Source organism: Xenopus tropicalis, chromosome 7, assembly GCF_000004195.4.
Source record: "Xenopus tropicalis strain Nigerian chromosome 7, UCB_Xtro_10.0, whole genome shotgun sequence".
Classification (NCBI taxonomy): Eukaryota; Metazoa; Chordata; class Amphibia; order Anura; family Pipidae; genus Xenopus; species Xenopus tropicalis.
The window spans coordinates 13,935,114-13,953,009 of record NC_030683.2 but is presented as its reverse complement, the minus strand read 5'-3'; positions in this window follow the sequence as shown (position 1 = coordinate 13,953,009).

Sequence of the window (17,896 nt, the reverse complement as noted above, 5' to 3'; positions counted from 1 at the left end):
TCATTGGCTGATTGTTTTGCAAAACGGATGAAAACATTCGCTGCGACAAAATAATAGCTGCTGATGACAAAATAATAGCCGCTGACGACAAAATAGTAGCCGTGCGACAAAATAATAGCCACGGGCGACAAAATAATAGCTGCGCAACGAAAGAATAGCCGCGGGCGACAAAATAATAGCTGTGCAACGAAAGAATCTTTTTAACGATTCGCGAATTTTCCAGCAAAGCGAAATGGGACAGATTCGCTCATCACTACTTACAAGTAATAAAGGTTGGGGATCCCTGTCCTATGGGAACAGTAAACAAATTATTTTGGGAAAAATTAGAGAAGAAATCATCAACATCCCAGTAGATCCTACAGTGTGGAGGAACCGGTCCCTATGGGTTCCATACTGTACATCTGAAAATAATGTAATCGTACCGAGGTGCTAAAATATTGTCGGCCCAGTAACTTCCACTTACACCACTGGTGAGGAAAATAATTATTGCTGTATGTACCGTGCACTAAGCAAGGAAGTGGCTGAAACCAGAAACTGTTTCCTATACTTCACTGGCCTGATTTAAACACACAGGAAGCTGCAAACATTAAAGGGAAACTATAACTGTACACATAAGTGGTCCTTACATTGTTTAATAGCAAGACTTGGCAAGCCCCAAAATGATTTGTTACTGCCTCGGTTTCTATATATTTTTATTTTTGCACACAAGAGCAGATCTCCATTTAGCAGCATATATTTAGCGAACACATCCCTGCCATCCACACCCTTCGTAATCACCACACATCAAAGCCTCGCTGAGCTGCTTTCCAGTCCTAAAGTGGAAGAGACAGTGGAAAGCCTTAGGGCAGAAATATGACTGAGGCTACCTCAAAGCCCTCACACCCAGTAGTAGTAGAGTCCTGACACTCTAGCCCCTATTCACCACCAGTGTTTACAAAAATACATTTACCGTTGTCAGCCCCCCCCCCCCCCTCTGCATCTGTGGTTATAAGAAAATCCAGAAACAAATAAGAAAAAATAACCAAAATTAGTGTATTTTCATATTCTGTCGTTCTGTTTATCTTCATTGGATTGTTACTATACTATTAACCAATGGCTCTCCTTTAGTGATGAGCAAATTTTTTCGCCAGGCATGGATTTGCAGCGAATTTCCGCATTGCGCCATTGGCGAATTGTTTCGCAAAACTTCTGTGAAAATTTGACGCGTAAAAATTCGCTGAGTAGAATTTTTTTTTTTGACCAATTTGACGCGCGGTCACTTAAAAAAGGGTGCGGTCGCATCAAGTTGGGCACGGTTGTGTCAAAATTGGGTACGGTCATGACAAAAAAAAAACCATGGATGACAAAAAAAAATAGACGCGGGTGACAAAAAAGATGCGGGCGACAAAAAAATTGTGCAACAAATGCATTTGGCACATTTTTCGCTGTTTTGCAAGCAAAACGGGACAGATTCGCTCATCACTACTCTCCTTTCTTCAAGTTGTCCAGCTTTCAAATAATACAAACTCCATATTCCACATTATTATTATTTTTTGTATTGTTGAACAAACGAATGCGCCAAATAACCCTGAAAACTTCTAAAACCACAAAGCAAATACACATCTTCCAGCTTAAAAAAGGGACACCAGCCATTGACTCCTACATGACCTCGACAGCTTTTATATGGCGCATTTTTTTCTTTCGGATTTGTCGCGGTTTTGTTGCATAATGAGTTTTTTTCCCAAAAAAATACAACCTTTAGAGAGGAGCGAATCTGTCCCGTTTTGCTCCGCCATAAAATTTGCGAAATGGTAAGAAAATCCGCGAAATGGTGAAAGATTGGCAAAACGCATATGGCGCATGATTTTTTTTTGTTGCCCGTACTTTTTTTGATGCGACTGTGTCTTTTTTGACTCGACCGTGCGACAAAAAAAAAAATTCCACGTGACATATTTTTCCTCAGTTTGAATTCTAATAATAAGGGTAAGGAAGGAGGAGCTAGCCTATCAGGGGGAAATTCGCAAAAAAATTCGCTCATCACTAACAACCTTTAGTCAATGCCCCCTTAGAATAAGGCTACTAGATTGCTTATTATTAACTAGCATATTGAACTATAAGGGCTGTACTGGTTACTATAGTACTACTACTAAATACTAATGATAACTGAAACCTGTCCAACCTGACATGAAGGGACAAGTCTGTAATGTGAGCTAAAAATGGAAATGTCTAGAGAGGAAGAGCAAATTTAAGTGCAAATTATATTTAAACCCAAAGGAGCTGATTCGCTGATCAAAGCAGGTAGTGTAGATAATGAATGGATAGGGTCCCAGGACAGGCACCCCAGTTGAGAGAGGGTATGTATGGTAAAGAGGGGCATCAGCGAGCGAGACAGAAAACTATGGATTATAAAGGTTGGATGGGATCCAAAATGGTGCCGTCTCTTGGATACTAAAGGAAGAGTAAGTGTTGAGTAACTGGAATGTTTAATAATGTTGAAGGCTGCAGACAGGTCCATTAGTGGTCACTGCCATTCATATTCACCCACCCCATGAATGGATAGGGTCCCAGGAGAGGCACCCCAGGTGAGAGAGGGTATGTATGGTAAGGAGGGGCATCAGCGAGCGAGACAGAAAACTATGGATTATAAAGGTTGGATGGGATCCAAAATGGTGCCGTCTCTTGGATACTAAAGGAAGAGTAAGTGTTGAGTAACTGGAATGTTTAATAATGTTGAAGGCTGCAGACAGGTCCATTAGTGGTCACTGTCATTCATATTCACCCACCCCATGAATGGATAGGGTCCCAGGAGAGGCACCCCAGTTGAGAGAGGGTATGTATGGTAAGGAGGTGCATCAGCAAGGGAGACTAAAAAGTTATTATAACATAAAAAAGTATGAATTATAAAGGTTGGATGGGATCCAAAATGGTGCCGTCTCTTGGAGCCTAAAAGAAGAGTGAGTGTTGAGTAACTGGAATGTTTAATAATGTTGAAGGCCGCAGACAGGTCCATTAGCGGTCGCTGCCATTCATATTCCAAGTTTGAATTCTCATAACAAGGGTAAGGAATGGGGAGCTAGCCTATCAGGTAGAAGCACAGTCTGTGTAAAGGCAACATGGTTTGACTGCTCAGTTACACATCATTACACTTTGTTGAAGGGGGGTGAGTGACTGTAGATTTAGTACACAATAGGCAGTGTAGGGCTCATATTGAAATGTCTCTATGGACTCATAGGAACGGCAGCACAAGAGGTGAGGCATGGAGTTCCAAATGGCAGCCGCAGGGGTTAATCTGGATTACTGCAAGTGATTATTTTATTTTGAAATTTCCCCGCGGTACTTTTGCTTCCTGTTTGCAACCGCTAATGTTCAGCCACAAACCAGGAACACTGCCTCTGGTATTCACGGCTATTTACAATGGAAGCATGGAAGGGCCGCTCCATGGTTTGTGGCTGTTGCCTTTGCCACCTCTGAGACACTGGGGGTCATTCACTGCAACTCCCAAAACTGAATTGCAGCTGTGGGGTACTTATATCTTCATGATTGTTTTCCATCACTCGTTACAGGGACTGGTCCGATTGCCATCTTGGAGTCAGGAAGGAATTTTTTCCCCTCTGCGGCAAATTAGAGAGGCTTCAGATGGGGTTTTTGCCTTCCTCTGGATCAACTAGCAATTAGGCAGGTTATACATAGGCATTAGGGTTGAACTTGATGAACATGTGTCTTTTTTCAACCTAACTTACTATGTTACTATGTTACAAGTGGCATCTTTTATCAACCCTCGAGGTCAGACTGGGGTGTGTGAGGCTGCTACCCCAGGGGGTGGTGTGTTTGGGGCCCCCACCCCCCCAGTGGAGGGGCAGCAGAGGGGGGAAAAACGGGGAAGGGCAGGCAGGGATCGTTGACCTGGGCAAATTTAGTTTAGCAATTTAGCATTTATATTTTAGTTCCATTAGCAACAAGTTGCTTTGCAGCGTTATGGAAGCACGACCAGTAAAGGTAATAATAGGGTATAGGTGATATTGGGTTCCCTGGCTTCGCTCACTTATATGCAGCATTTATAGACTGTGATGATACATGGCCCCTCCTAACAACCACAAGCTCCTCCCCCCTTTATGTATGTATGTATGTATAACTTTATTTATAAAGTGCCACAAGGGTACGCAACGCTGAACAATCTTACAATATACACAATTACACACAGGGAGGACAAGTGTTATAATAAATAAATACAATAAATAAATGCACAGGGAATAAGTGCCATGTCGGGTCCCTGCCCCGAAGGGCTTACAATCTAAGGGAGTGTGGAATAGGGGTAGGCAGGAGAGGTACCTGCCTGGCGCCCCCCCCCCCCCCCCCCCATTGTTGCACCCTAGGCAGGTTCAGCTTCTGCCTACCCCTAGTTCCAGCCCTGCATTCATATAATATTTAACAATTAACTTCCTTGTAACCTCCAAGAGCCACAGAAGGCTGCAAACCATTCTAACCAAGAGTGAGGTGCCGACCTGTTGTCCCTTCTAGGCTCGATTTTTCTCCATAACACACGCCCCTTACACTGGGGCCATTCCATCGCTTTGGGCCCAGGCCTAACCCCTGTAACATCATCCCCCTATCACCGGCTCCCATATTGTTAACACCCCCTTCTCCGCTACACCCCCTTCTCCACTACCCCTTTGCTCTGGGGAGGGTAGGTAGAAGCTGGCCAAGGTAAAAGAAAATGCAACCTTCTTTTCCTTCTTTCTTTAACCCCTCATGTCTCCACGATATCACTACCCTTCCTATCCACAACCCAACAAACTTCAAGCTGCAATATTTAGAAAGTGTTGGAGGTATTACAGCGCTGCGGAATATGTTGGCGCTTTATAAATAAATGTTAATAATAATAATAATTGAACCAGTGCCTGTACTACTGCTGATCTTCATAGGTGACTGAAGGGCTTGTGCACATTCTGATTTTAGTCAAATGCGAGGTGAGTGGGACCAGTGGGTGAATCCAGAGAAGGTTGATCCTGATGCCCCAGGCCTGATAACCTTGATATCTGTTTGAACTGTAAACAATAAATAAAAGCTCATCTGTGAAACCTTAGCAAACAAGTCTGTATAATAATGTTGCATCTTCTTAACAACTTCCAAGTGCAGATGGGAGATTCTACACAGTGTGCCCAGTGCCATCTCACATAGGCAAACACTTGACCCAAAGCCCATGTTTCTCTATCCAAATAATAAATGGTATTATGTCATTTTAGTCTCCAGTTGAGGTCCAAAGACCATAAACTCCTACTCCTAACACAGAGCAGCCCACCGAATAATCTTGTCTCATATTCATTACACCTTTCATGGTAAAATGCAGTGTAGAAAAAACAAACATGGCTCAAACACTTCCATGTTTGCTAATCCCTTCACATGACCAGCATGTTTAGAGTCCCTTTTTGAATGCAAAACAGCAGGAATCCTGATAAAAACACCAAGTTTTGCGCCTATGATATACTTTCATGATATACTCCAGTGATCCCCAACCAGTGGTTCATGACCAACATGTTGCTCTCTGCCCCCTTTGATGTTGGTCCCAGTGGCCTTACAGTAGGTGCCATTTGTAAATTTTTGCTTTGGAGACAAGTTTTGGAAGCCCTGAGACACAGTTTTACCCCAACAGAGATTCCTGCAGGCCAGCAGGCCACATGGTGCTACCAAATAGCCAAACACAGCCCTTATTTGCCATCCCCAAAGAACTTTTTTTTATGTTTATGTGGCTCCCAAACACTTCATCACGAGTTAAAAAGGTTGGACATCCCTGATATACGTTATGGGCAGAAGCTTTGACGTAAGCTCTTAAAGCACAACTTGGTAGCCAACTACAGACCACTTTTGTCTAGTGATGAGCAAATGTGTCCCACAAAAAAGACGTGGCCAACAAAAAAAAAATAGTGAGACAAATGCGGTTCGCAAATTTTTTACCATTTTGCGAATTTTCTTGCCAGTTCGCTTAGCCATAAAATTCGTGCAACATCAAGGAAATTCACGAAACAGCAAAAAATTCGCGAAACACATTTGTTGCGCAATTTTTTTTTGTTGTCCGCGTCTTTTTTGTCGCTTATGGCTATTTGTTCATCGCCTGCCTATATAATTTTTTTTACGCGACCACGCCCAATTTGACACGACCACGCCTTTTTTGACGCAACCATGCCCAATTTTTACACAACTGCACCTTTTTTTGACGCGACCCCGCCCTTTTATTGCACAACCGCACCCTTTTTGACATGACCGTGGCCAATTTGAAATTTTTCTGAGGCAAATTTTCACAGAAGTTTCATGAAACAATTCGCCCATTAGTGAAATGCTGAAATTCGCTGCGAATCCATGCCTGGCGAAAAAATTCGCTCATCACTACTTTTGTCCTTATTATGGCCAATCAGTGTATAAGAAGATTTTCTGATCAGTATATGTGCATCCAGGGACACAATTCTACATAAACAGAACATTTGGAACAAATTAGGGTGTCCTTACTCCGAAGGTGCCGATCCCCCCCAGTAAGGGTAAATCAGCTCTTTACTTGGGGTCTGGTAAGAAGCTGCATTGGTTGTTGTTTAAAACGCGGTGTGTGAGCTTCAGCCTACAAAGTAGTCAATAAAAATGAACCTTTTCAGAGGGAAACTTGTTTTTTTTCCCAGGGCCTTTCAGTTACAGAGATTTCTACAGAAGACCGAACATGTAGGAAAGTGGAACATGAGCAAATGATTTGCTCTGCTGCCCGACAGATTCAAGTTCCGCCTCTATGGTTGCAGCTAAAATATAGTTAATTATGCTTTACTTCAAACCCCATGCAGGCCCGAGGATTGTGCTGACAGCCGCTCCTGGTGATTGTTGTTATGCATTCGGAGAGGAATTCCTTAGTTCCTGTTCCTGTAGGAATGGTTGCAGTTAAATTAAGATAGATGGAGATATTGGCGGGTATTTTTTTTTCAATGTTTTTTCCTAAATGTGTTCATGTCCAAACTAATTGCCAAGAGACTAAACTCAAAGGGAACACAAACATTTTATAACAAGATATACCCTAAAGCCTATCAAAGGCATTATCATCCTTTGGTCTTCACTGATGCAAATGTAACCACTCATAACATATTTTTAGCAATAAAAGTACAGGTATGGGATCCCTTATCCGGAAACCCGTTATCCAGAAAGCTCCGAATTACGGAAAGCCCATCTCCCATAGACTCCCTTTTAATCAAATAATTCAGAATTTTGAAACCGATTTCCTTTTTCTCGTGTAATTGATCCCAACCAAGATATAAATAACCCTTACTGGATGCAAAACAATTCTATTGGGTTTAATTAATGTTTTATTGATTTTTTAGTAGACTTAAGGTATGGAGATCCAAATTACGGAAAGACCCCTTATCCGGAATACCCTTGGTCCCGAGCATTCTGGATAATGGGTCCTATACCTGTATACATACAGTATTTACAATGAAAAGTATGGCAGTCATTGTTGCTATAAAATAAGATGCACTGAGTGACAGAACTGTGGACCAATGTTATTAAGGCAAAGGGCAATTACCTGCGTAGGGATTCTGGGTGTTTGTTGTCCAGGTGATTATTAGCTTCTTGGGCAAATGTAAAAACTCTCAGAATCGCTCCCTGTTCCTTTACAGCAGTTACCTGGAACCATATGATGGCAACAAAATGGCCAGAATTATACCAAACTGATTTGCTGGTGAAATCTGTAGGGCACAATTCTAGGCTTTAGTCGCCCATTACTGAGCTATTTCTTGCTTGGTCTGCAAAATTTCAACAAGTGCTACATTTGCCATACCCTAAAGCTGGCCATAGCTATACAGTTCTACCAATAATAAAATACCACGTGTATGGTGACCCCCCCCCCCCCAATTGCAACCATCATCCTTGTTCTATAGAGATCAGTCAGTTCAGGAAGCAAGCCACAGCTACATTTCACTTGCTGTTGTTTCAATCCCTAAAGGTGGCCATACACGTTAGGATCCGCTTGCCTGGCAAGGTCGCCTAGCAAGCAGATCTTCTCCCAATATCCCTCACCTACGAGTCGGCGATATCGGGTGAATTCAGACTATTAGAGCGCCCGTAACAAGCCGATTCGGTCCCCGATCCGACAACATTTTTTTACCTGCCTGATCGATATCTGCCCGATTTCAGAACTGATGTAGGTCGTGCAGGTCCGTCGTTACTGCCCCTACATGGCCCGATAAGCTGCTGAATTGGTCAAAGGGACCAATATCAGCAGCTACAATCAGCCCGTGTATGGCAGCCGTAAGCAAGAGACACTCCAGACAGGGATCCCCAACCTTATTTACTTGTGAGTGTTGGTGAGCCACACAAGCATGAAAAAAGTTCTTTGGGGGTGCCAAATGTGATTGGCTATTTGGTAGCCCCATGTGGACTGTTGGCCTGCAGGAGGCTCTGCTTGGAGTAAACCTGTGCCTCCGTGCTTCTAAAACTTGCCTCCAAGCCAGAAATGTACTAATGGCCACCTACATTGAGGCCACTGGGAGCAACATCAAAGGGGTTGGTGAGCAACATGTTGCCCCCGAGCCACTTTTGAGATAAATGTAGACACAGAGATTAAAATTTGCAACCAGGCCCCCCACTGCAAGTCACCAACCACCAAGTAAACGTCTACCACTATCTGCTTACCAATATTGCTAGGCCTCCTGGTAGCTACATCACTGAGCAGATGGAAAGCAGCAGATAGAGGGTAAGGATGCACTTATGATAGATGATAGATAGATAGATAGATAGATATAGAAAGATAGATAGATAGATAGATAGAATATTTGCCCCCTGTAGTTATCCACCTTTAAAAGAAAATCTTGATGATGTCTAAACTTTCTAATTTTGGGGCTGAACTCTTGTCCTCACCTTTGTGTTTTTGCATTGATTAGTTTAGAATGGAGGCTGAATTCCACATAGCCATGGGAATACCAATTAATTGTTCCTATAACAAAAGAAATTCCTGATGAGTGAGATAAAGCAGCAGCCTCCTGAATAAAGATTTGCTCGGTGCCCTTCTCAGGCAGGAAATCCTGCGCAGATATTCAACATGAGTATTAGGAGGAGAGAATAGGAAATAATAGCAAGAATATTCTACAAAGAGAAGATTATAGCTAATTCTCTGTTCTGCACATACTGCTCCTACTGTATAGCAAACATAATACGCCGAGGCTTTATTCATTTTCAGGCCTGAGGGAGTTTCCCCCCTTGCTGACATGAAACAGCGGAAGTTCTCTACTTCATGTTAAGTCATTCACTTTGTAAGGCTTTCCCTAATGGAAGATGATACTCTGAAGATGTTCAGACTGAACATGAACTAACAGTATATCATTGTTTTATTTTCTGTCACATAAGAAGCATTAAAGCCTAATAATTAATTTGGCTAGAAATGCTGTATTTTGTATAGTGAACTTACTGTACCAATCAATTATTACAATAATGATCCAGGTCTTCAAAGTTGTCCATAGGAGCTCCCCATCTTGGATCTTGTTGGGCCTTCTTGTGCTTTAAATATGATCTATTTCCATTAATTTCAATTAAAATGGTTTTCAACGGGCAAAGAGTAGGGATGAGCAAATTTTTTCGGCAGGCATGGATTTGCAGCGAATTTCCGCATTTCGCCATTGGCAATTTTTTTTGCGAAACTTCCGTGAAAATTTGCAGCGGAAAAATACATTGCGCAGAATTCTTTTTTGTCGCGTGTCAAATTGGGCGCGTCGTATAAAAAAAGCCTGTGCCCGCGTAGGAAAGGGCGCGGTCGAGTCAAAAAGGGCGCGGGCGCTGCAAAATTGGGCGCGGTTGTGTCAAAAAAAGTGTGGGCGACAAAAAAATAGCCACAGGCGACAAAAAAAAAACACGCAACAAATGCGTTTTCCCGAATTTTTCGCCGTTTCGTGAATTTTCTTGCAGTTTTGTGAATTTTAGTTAGAAGCAAAACAGGACAGATTCGCTCATCTCTAATAGCGAACTTACTGTACCAATCCAGAGGTCCAGCAGCCCAATTGCATTAATGAACCAGGTCTTCAAAGTTGTCCATAGGAGCTCCCCATCTTGGATCTTGTTGGGCCTTTAAAAATGATCTATTTCCATTAATTTCAATTAAAATGGTTTTCGATGGCCAAAGAGCCTTATCTGTTCTCACTATTTATCAGTATGTCTAAAGGGGTCGGACATAGGCAATAATCTGTTTTTATTCTTCAAGGCCATTATGAGTATAGATAGTTTTGAATAGGCAAAATATGAAGTCATTGAGGGTTTATAACCTATTATTGTAGCTGATGATAGGATGGACAGATTGTTGGAAACACTTCCTACATTCAGCATTGAAATTGTGTGAACACTGGAGAAACCAACACCTTTGGAGATGGTGGTAGATCCAGGATTGGTCTTTGACTGAGAGACAAAGAGCACAACCATATGGAAGTTCATGGAGTGACTTTTGACTAAAGTATTTTCAAAGAAGGGCATTTGTTTGAGCAACTCACTGTGGCAAACTTGCTTAACTGCCCTTTTTAGCTCAACATCACCCTCAGTTGTATAGGGCATATCTCCTTCTTACAACCCAATGACAAAAGAATTATGATATTTATCTTTTTGACCATTTAGCTAGAATCTTTCCAAAAATTACTTTATGGAGCCTCAAGGATAACATTTTTTGTACAAGTACATGGAACTATATGATTGAACTGTAAGACCAGTTTCAGTATTTTTCCCCGGTGTTGTTACCATGTGTTCCTTGGAAGTATCAGCAGACTGTCCAAGCAGCAATTATGGTCAGATGAGGCCTTTCATTGGCTAATGTCTACATCAGCAGACCTAGAAGGTCAGTTGTGTGCTTTTCCCTTTACTATTGACTTTTATTATTGACCTTTTTTTATTGTTTATCTAATAAATGGCTACATGCAAGACTCTTGTGTTATGGCAAGGGCACACTGCTCCTTCATGTCCTGCATCAAAAGTAACACTTTCCTTCTCCACCTGACTTCCCAGGCTTACCAGCATTGCCTCTACTACCTTTTGTGAACTCCCAGCTTCCTGGCCCAGTCAAGGCTCCTCCCCTTACATCCAGTACTATAGGTATGGAGCTCCCATCCCAACAGGAGCACTATGGAAGAATCTACCCGGTGGCTGTGGAGTTGTTTCCTTTGCCTAATTACATTTTCTTATCTCAATCACCGTTCTAATTAACCAGATCTGCTCCTTGTGTTTTCTTGTTATGGCAATCTCCATATTTTACTCCATTATTCCTTGCATTCTACTCGTTTGGCTACGTCAACAGATTTATACCCAGTGGAGCTCCATAAATAATCACTTTACACATGAACACATAAATACCTTCCATAATAGCTTATGCTATCAAATTCAGAACCCTAAAACAGAACCATCAAAACAAAATCCAAACACCCTGGGAACCAAACCTTTTTTTCCCCCAAAGATCTCTGTGTTTGGAATATTAATAGTCCTGTTTTGAGGAGATCTGAACTCCTTTAGTCGCCCTACAGAATGCTAATCTTTCTACCAACTCTTTCATGTTTTGTAAATCAACCTCATTGTTTGAGTTTCTCTTATGGAAATAGCTTGTGGACTTGTGGTTAGTAATTCTTTTTTTCTTCTTTAAGTGCACAATCCAAGGCATTATTGTACATTTCCAGTGTCTCGTGTAGCAGCTGTGTTTCTGTTTAGATTAACATTTGCTCTTCGTTCCTGCTCAGGCTTCCCAGATCTTTGATATATTATGACTTCAGAACTAACATGGGAAAGAGGTACAATGACACCTAAAGCCGGAAAAGCAACGAGAGTGAAACGGCTTGATGGTGAAATACTGTATCTGTAGATTGGAAGGGAAATGACTCCCCCTGCATGCCTTCATGCAATCTGAAGGTTTAGGAGATGATTGGATGGCGATTAACACCATTGGGAACAAATGACTCCATGGCTCTTGGCCCCAACCCGCACGATTCACAGAACGAGGAAAGATTAGGATGTTTTCATAAGAGCAACACTTACAAGTGTTAAGTTCAATCAGGGTTTAACACAACAAATCATTGAGTGAAATATAATACAGCTTTATGTACAGACGAGAGAGGAGTGTCCACGCTCTTTGCCATAACAACCAATAAAATAATAATAATAAAAAATGCTTCCCAAATAGATAAATCTTCCAAAGGAAACTACAATAGGGGTGCTGTTTCAATACATCGAATATTTGACATAATTTGTTGTATCTTCCGTAATGTTATTCACTCATGTTTACTTTGTAATGATTCTTTCTACGTTCTGTCATTCTCTCCAGACTCCCTTCCTTCCTTTCTTAACCTCCTTCTTATTTCCGAATAAACTTGCTTCAGTTTCCACGTTTTCTGGTGCTCCATTTATTATTTTGTACCTTTTGTACCTAATATTCGTTATTATTCCTTCTTCCATAACACCCTTCCATTTTATATTCCTCCACACCCTAAAGGTGGCAAGGTCGCCATGCTAGCGGATCTTCTTCCGATATCCCCACCTATGGGTGGGCGATATCGGGCTAATTCAATAATTTGACCCTGGGGCCAAACAATCTAATTAGAATGACAGGTATAGACAAAGTCGGTTCGGGGACCACATCAATGAGCCAATGCAGTCCCCGATCTGACTAAATTTTTAAACCTGCCCAATCGATATCTGGCTGACTTTATCCCAGATTTCAGTCAGACAGGCCCGTCGTTAGTGCCCATACACGGGCCAATAAGCTGCCAAATTGGTCTAAGGGACCGATATCGGCAGCTAGAATCGGCCCGTGTATGGCCACCTTAATTCTATCTTCCCTTCTTCTTTCATGAAACCCAGGGTTCCCCAACCTTTTTTTTACCCTTGAGCTACATTCAAATGTAAAAAAAACTTGGAGAGCAACACAAGCATTCAAAAATGGGTGCTAAATAAGGGCTGTGATTGGCTATTTGTAGCCCCTGTACTTGCAGCCTACAGGGGGCTCTGTTTGGTTTTTATGCAACTGCAGAAGCATCAGCTTTGAGGTCACTGGAGCAACATGTTGGTTGGGTTGGGGATCCCTGTTCAAACCCATCACAACTTAAATCTTTTACATTCTCTTTAGGTTGCCTTTTTGTTCCCTTTGTGTAGTGGAAATGAAAAGCAGATGAGCAAATTTTTGAGTGAGGAAAAAGTCTCAATCAAAAACCTTTGCGATTGCGTCAAAAAAAGTCGCAGTAGCGTCAAATAATTTGAGGTTGTGCCAAGTAAAAAAGAAGTTGCGCGCTTCGGCAAAAGTTGTGCGGTAGCCACACGTCCTGAATTCTTCAACCTTTTCGCAAATTTTTCAGGGAAGCAAAATAGAACAGATTGACTCGTTACTAAGGCTGAATTCATAATTCATTTAGATCCCCTGCTTATACACACTTGGTTTGAAGTATTCCATATGGATGTTACCAGCCCAGAATGCAATGTTAGGCTAAAACACAGAGGAGATTGGTCTTAAACTACTCACACATAGACACGTTCTTTGTCACCAACCTCAATGATCTGTGTGTATATGTGTAAAATGATTGATTTGGCCAGTAAGCCTCTGGCAAGACTACACTAATGGTGAGTACTCACATCATAGACTGGTCAGTGACCATTAGTCCCGGCCTGCATGGGCAAGCCCTTCTGACACGTCAACCAAATGATCTAACAGTTGCCCTGTGGGCTAATCTGTTGGGTCAGCTCATTTTGTCCATTTATGAGTTTGGTTTGGGTGGATCAGTAAGTTAAATATCCCAACTCCCCAGCCAACATTATTACAATCAATCAGCCACAACTGCAAAGTCTTATACTCAGTCCTCCTGTGTGACTGTGTTGCTTTAGTCTTCATTTCTCTCACCTTTCTTACAATTTCCATGCGTACAGGAATCCGTACCTCTATCCCTATGTTTTAATAGGGTCTTGTGGATTAACTTCTTAATCACTCCACTTATTAGAAGCATTCATTAACCCAATAATCATAGGGGGCTTTGATCTTTGAGGGTTTAAACTGGCCATACACGGGCAGATCCGCTCGCTTGGCGATGTCGCCAAGCGAGCGGATCTTCACCCGATATCCCCACCTATCGGGGAGGCATGTAGGCGAATTCTGCACGTGGCAATGGGGCAGTCGGTTCGGGGACGGCATCAACGAGCCGATGCGGTCCCCGATCCGACTGGATTTTCTAACCTGGCCAATCGATATCTGCCCAATTTCAGGCCAGATATCGGTCGGCCAGGCCCCTCGGTTCTGCCCCTACACGGGCCGATAAGCTGCCGAATTGGTCCAAGGGACCCATATCGACAGCTATAATCGGCCCGTGTATGGGGACCTTTAGTCCTACTTTGGTTCCAGTATTGTTGGGCCCAACCCCATAGTCCTTGTAGAGTGTAAGCTCTTTTGGGCCGGGCTCTCTTCACCTCCTGTATCGGTTATTGGTTGCTTTATATGTTACTCTGTATGTCCAATGTATGGAACCCACTTATTGTACAGCGCTGCGGGATATGTTGGTGCTTTATAAATAAATGTTAATAATAACAATAATAATAGTTTATGACAAGGTTAAAGATCCCTTATATAGTGGAGATACAATAATATAATGCATAATGCCATTTAGTTCTAAATGGCACATTCTCCTAAATCTTGATAACATTTAGCCAACCTGATTATATATTTCTCTGAATCCCCCTTCTTTTTGGGGGGCAGTTTGGAAATGTTTTACCTTAAACTTTAATCTTCTCCTTTTCTAAAGAACAGTAAGATGTTTGGTAGGGCTCTTCCTCCATCTCTGAGGCCTTATCTGTATCGGGGCCTTATGAAACAGGCCTAATTAATATTGCATGTATGTTTAATCATACATTGGCTTTTTAAGTGAAGGAAACAAATGTTAAAATAATACATTTTTGCTTCTGCTGTGTATAAGGCACACAGTCGTTATCAGTGCTCAGTCTAGACCAATTAATTAGTCCTGAGTTATTGCTTGAAACCTTTACTTATATGCTTGCTTGTCACATTATAGAAAGTAAATATTTTTATTCAATGTTATTCTATTCCAATTATATTGGCTCTAGAATATAATTTTTGCTATCTCTATGAGGACAGGTTAAAAGGGACATGTGTGGGACTAAAATCACAATCCTTGTTGATTTCTAATATGGGTGGAAAATGCTGTCGGTTGTATGTATGTATGTATATCTTTATTTATAAAGTGCTACTTATATACGCAGCGCTGTACAGTAGAATACATTAATACAAACAGGGGGTTATTAAGATAATAATAGATAAATACACAGTATAACAATAAATACAAATAAATAAAAAATACAGTTGCAATAAGATAAGGGTCATAAACACAAGAGGATGGAGGTCCCTGCCCCGTAGAGCTTACAATCTATATGGGAGGGTAACTTACAGACACAAATAGGCAAATATAAGTGCTGTAGGTGACAGTGGGTGACACTACAATATAAGTGCCAGTTCCCAGATCAGGTGCTGGGCGAGTGCTCCAAAAGTGAGTCTTTAACTTTAGTTTTGAAAAGACTGAGGGAGGATTCTCTCCAGAGGAAATTAGGGAGGGCATTCCCAATGTGAGGGGCAGCAGGGCAGAAAGGGTTAAGGCGGGAAACAGCAGTAGTAGTGGGGGGCGCAACCAAACGGTTGCTCTGCGAGGAACGAAGGAGTCGGCCAGGAACGTACAGAGACACAAGGGATGAGATGTAGTGAGGAGCAGAGGAATGGGGGGCTTTGAAGGTTAAGAGAAGGAATTCGTAAGATATTCTGTGTTTAATAGGGAGTCACAATAAGGACTTTAGCAGGGGAAGGGCCTTAACACTTTAATATAGACTATAGGGGGGAAAGATGGGAGTTAGGGAGGCCGGTTAGTCGAACATACTTTGGAGTTGCTGGTAGTTTCTACAGGTAAAGATTCACTATTGACATCCATACTGTAAGCCAGATGTAGAAAGCTCAGATGTAGAAAGTGTTAGTGAGCCACACAAGCATGAAAATAGTTCCTTGAGAATGCCAAATAAGGATTGGCTATTTGGTAGCCCAATGAGGACTGGTAGCTTGCAGGAGGCTCTTTTTGGAGTAGATCTGTGTCTCTGTGCTTCCAAAACTTGTCTCCAGAAATGTAAAATGGGCACCTACTGCACCTACTTTGAGGCCACTGGGAGCAACACCCAAGGGGTTGGGGAGCAACATGTTGCCCCCGAGCCACTGGTTGGGGATCACTGCTTTATGGCCCAAGTCTTAAAGACTATTGATTATACCATATGAATGTATGTAGCACCTTGTCAGTGGACACCAGCAGAGTTGGTTTCTTGCTTTGAACCATAGCCGTACCCAACCGGTCACTAAATGGGTTGTATGCTTTATCCAGGCAGGAACAGCTGTTTGGGAACGCATTGCTATGGGAACGCATTTCTGCCCCCCCCCCCCCCCCCCCCCATGATTTCTGGGGCTTTTTGAGTCATACATTTATATTTGCTATCATGCACCGGTAACTGTGGGAACCTGGCATGCCCGCAGGAATTTATCTTGATTTAATGACTGCTAGGAATTTGCATGGTCTAAATATATCTGGCGAACTAGCTCAGGCGTAGCGTATTACCGTAGGTGTAAAATGGGCGTACCGTACATTGTTACCATAGTAAAGGTGTTTTCAGTCCAAAACATTGAGGTAACTGACGAAAATAAATTACTTTAGTTGGGCATCTATAGCTTTGTATACTGTTCCGCAAAGAATCGTGTTTGCGTATCAACCAGTATATTAGGGGATCTTTTGAGGATTTTTTGGCAATGGAAGAAAAAGGCTCCATATTATTATAGAGAGCCCTGGATAGCATAGGAGGAGGGCCTGCATGACTGGGCTGGCAATGTGAGCGCTGATTGGTCATCAAGGTCACAGGTCAGCAAGGTTTAAAAGGGGGAGTTTTGGGGCTGGCGAGGCAGTTGCGAGGGAAGGCCATTTTGGATAGGGCAGCAGCTACAGGAATTCCCACCCACCCTCCCTGTTGTTATGGGGGGATAGTGACACTGTGGGATAGAGACAGGGCCGAGGAAATTTAAAATGGGCCCAACATAAGAGGGGGTTGGATAGGCTACCTAGCTTAAGTTAACAGTCACAGCGCTGGCGGGTCCCTTGCCAGATAATCTTATTTTTCTATAGTCTATAATTTATGTTATTTACTACCTGTAGGGCAGGGTGCAAATAGCACATAACCGGTTCAGTTCTCCACGGCTGAAGTTCTCCATGTTTTTGCACTTTTCTTCCTTGGCCTGAAAATATACATTGGCCCCATGTATACAGCACTGCCTGCATTTGGGGACAGGCAGGGCGCAGGAGAGGGGGTGCCTTTGTGCCAACCATCTCCTTCCCTCTGCCCAGTGGCGTAGCTATTCTGCACTGTCCCCCCCCCCCCCACATATCATTTAGACTTGCAGGTAAGATAGGGCTCCTGTATTTACCTCCTGCCCGACAGCAACTTGCTGCTGTAATTATTCAATTCTATTGCGGTACAGGTATAGGACTCCTTATCCAGAATGCTCGGCACCAAGGGTATTCTGGATAAGGGGTCTTTCCATAATTTGGATCTCCATACCTTAAGTCTGCTAAAAAATCAATAAAACATGAATTAAACCCAATAGGATTGTTTTGTATCCAATAAGGATTATTTATATCTTATTTGGGATCAAATACAGGTACTGTTTTATTATTACAGAGAAAAGGGAATCATTTAACCATTAAATAAACCCAATAGGGCTGTTCTGCCCCCAATAAGGGGTAATTATATCTTAGTTGGGATCAAGTACAGGTACTGTTTTATTATTACAGAGAAAAGGGAATCATTTAACCATGAAATAAACCCAATAGGGCTGTTCTGCCCCAATAAGGGGTAA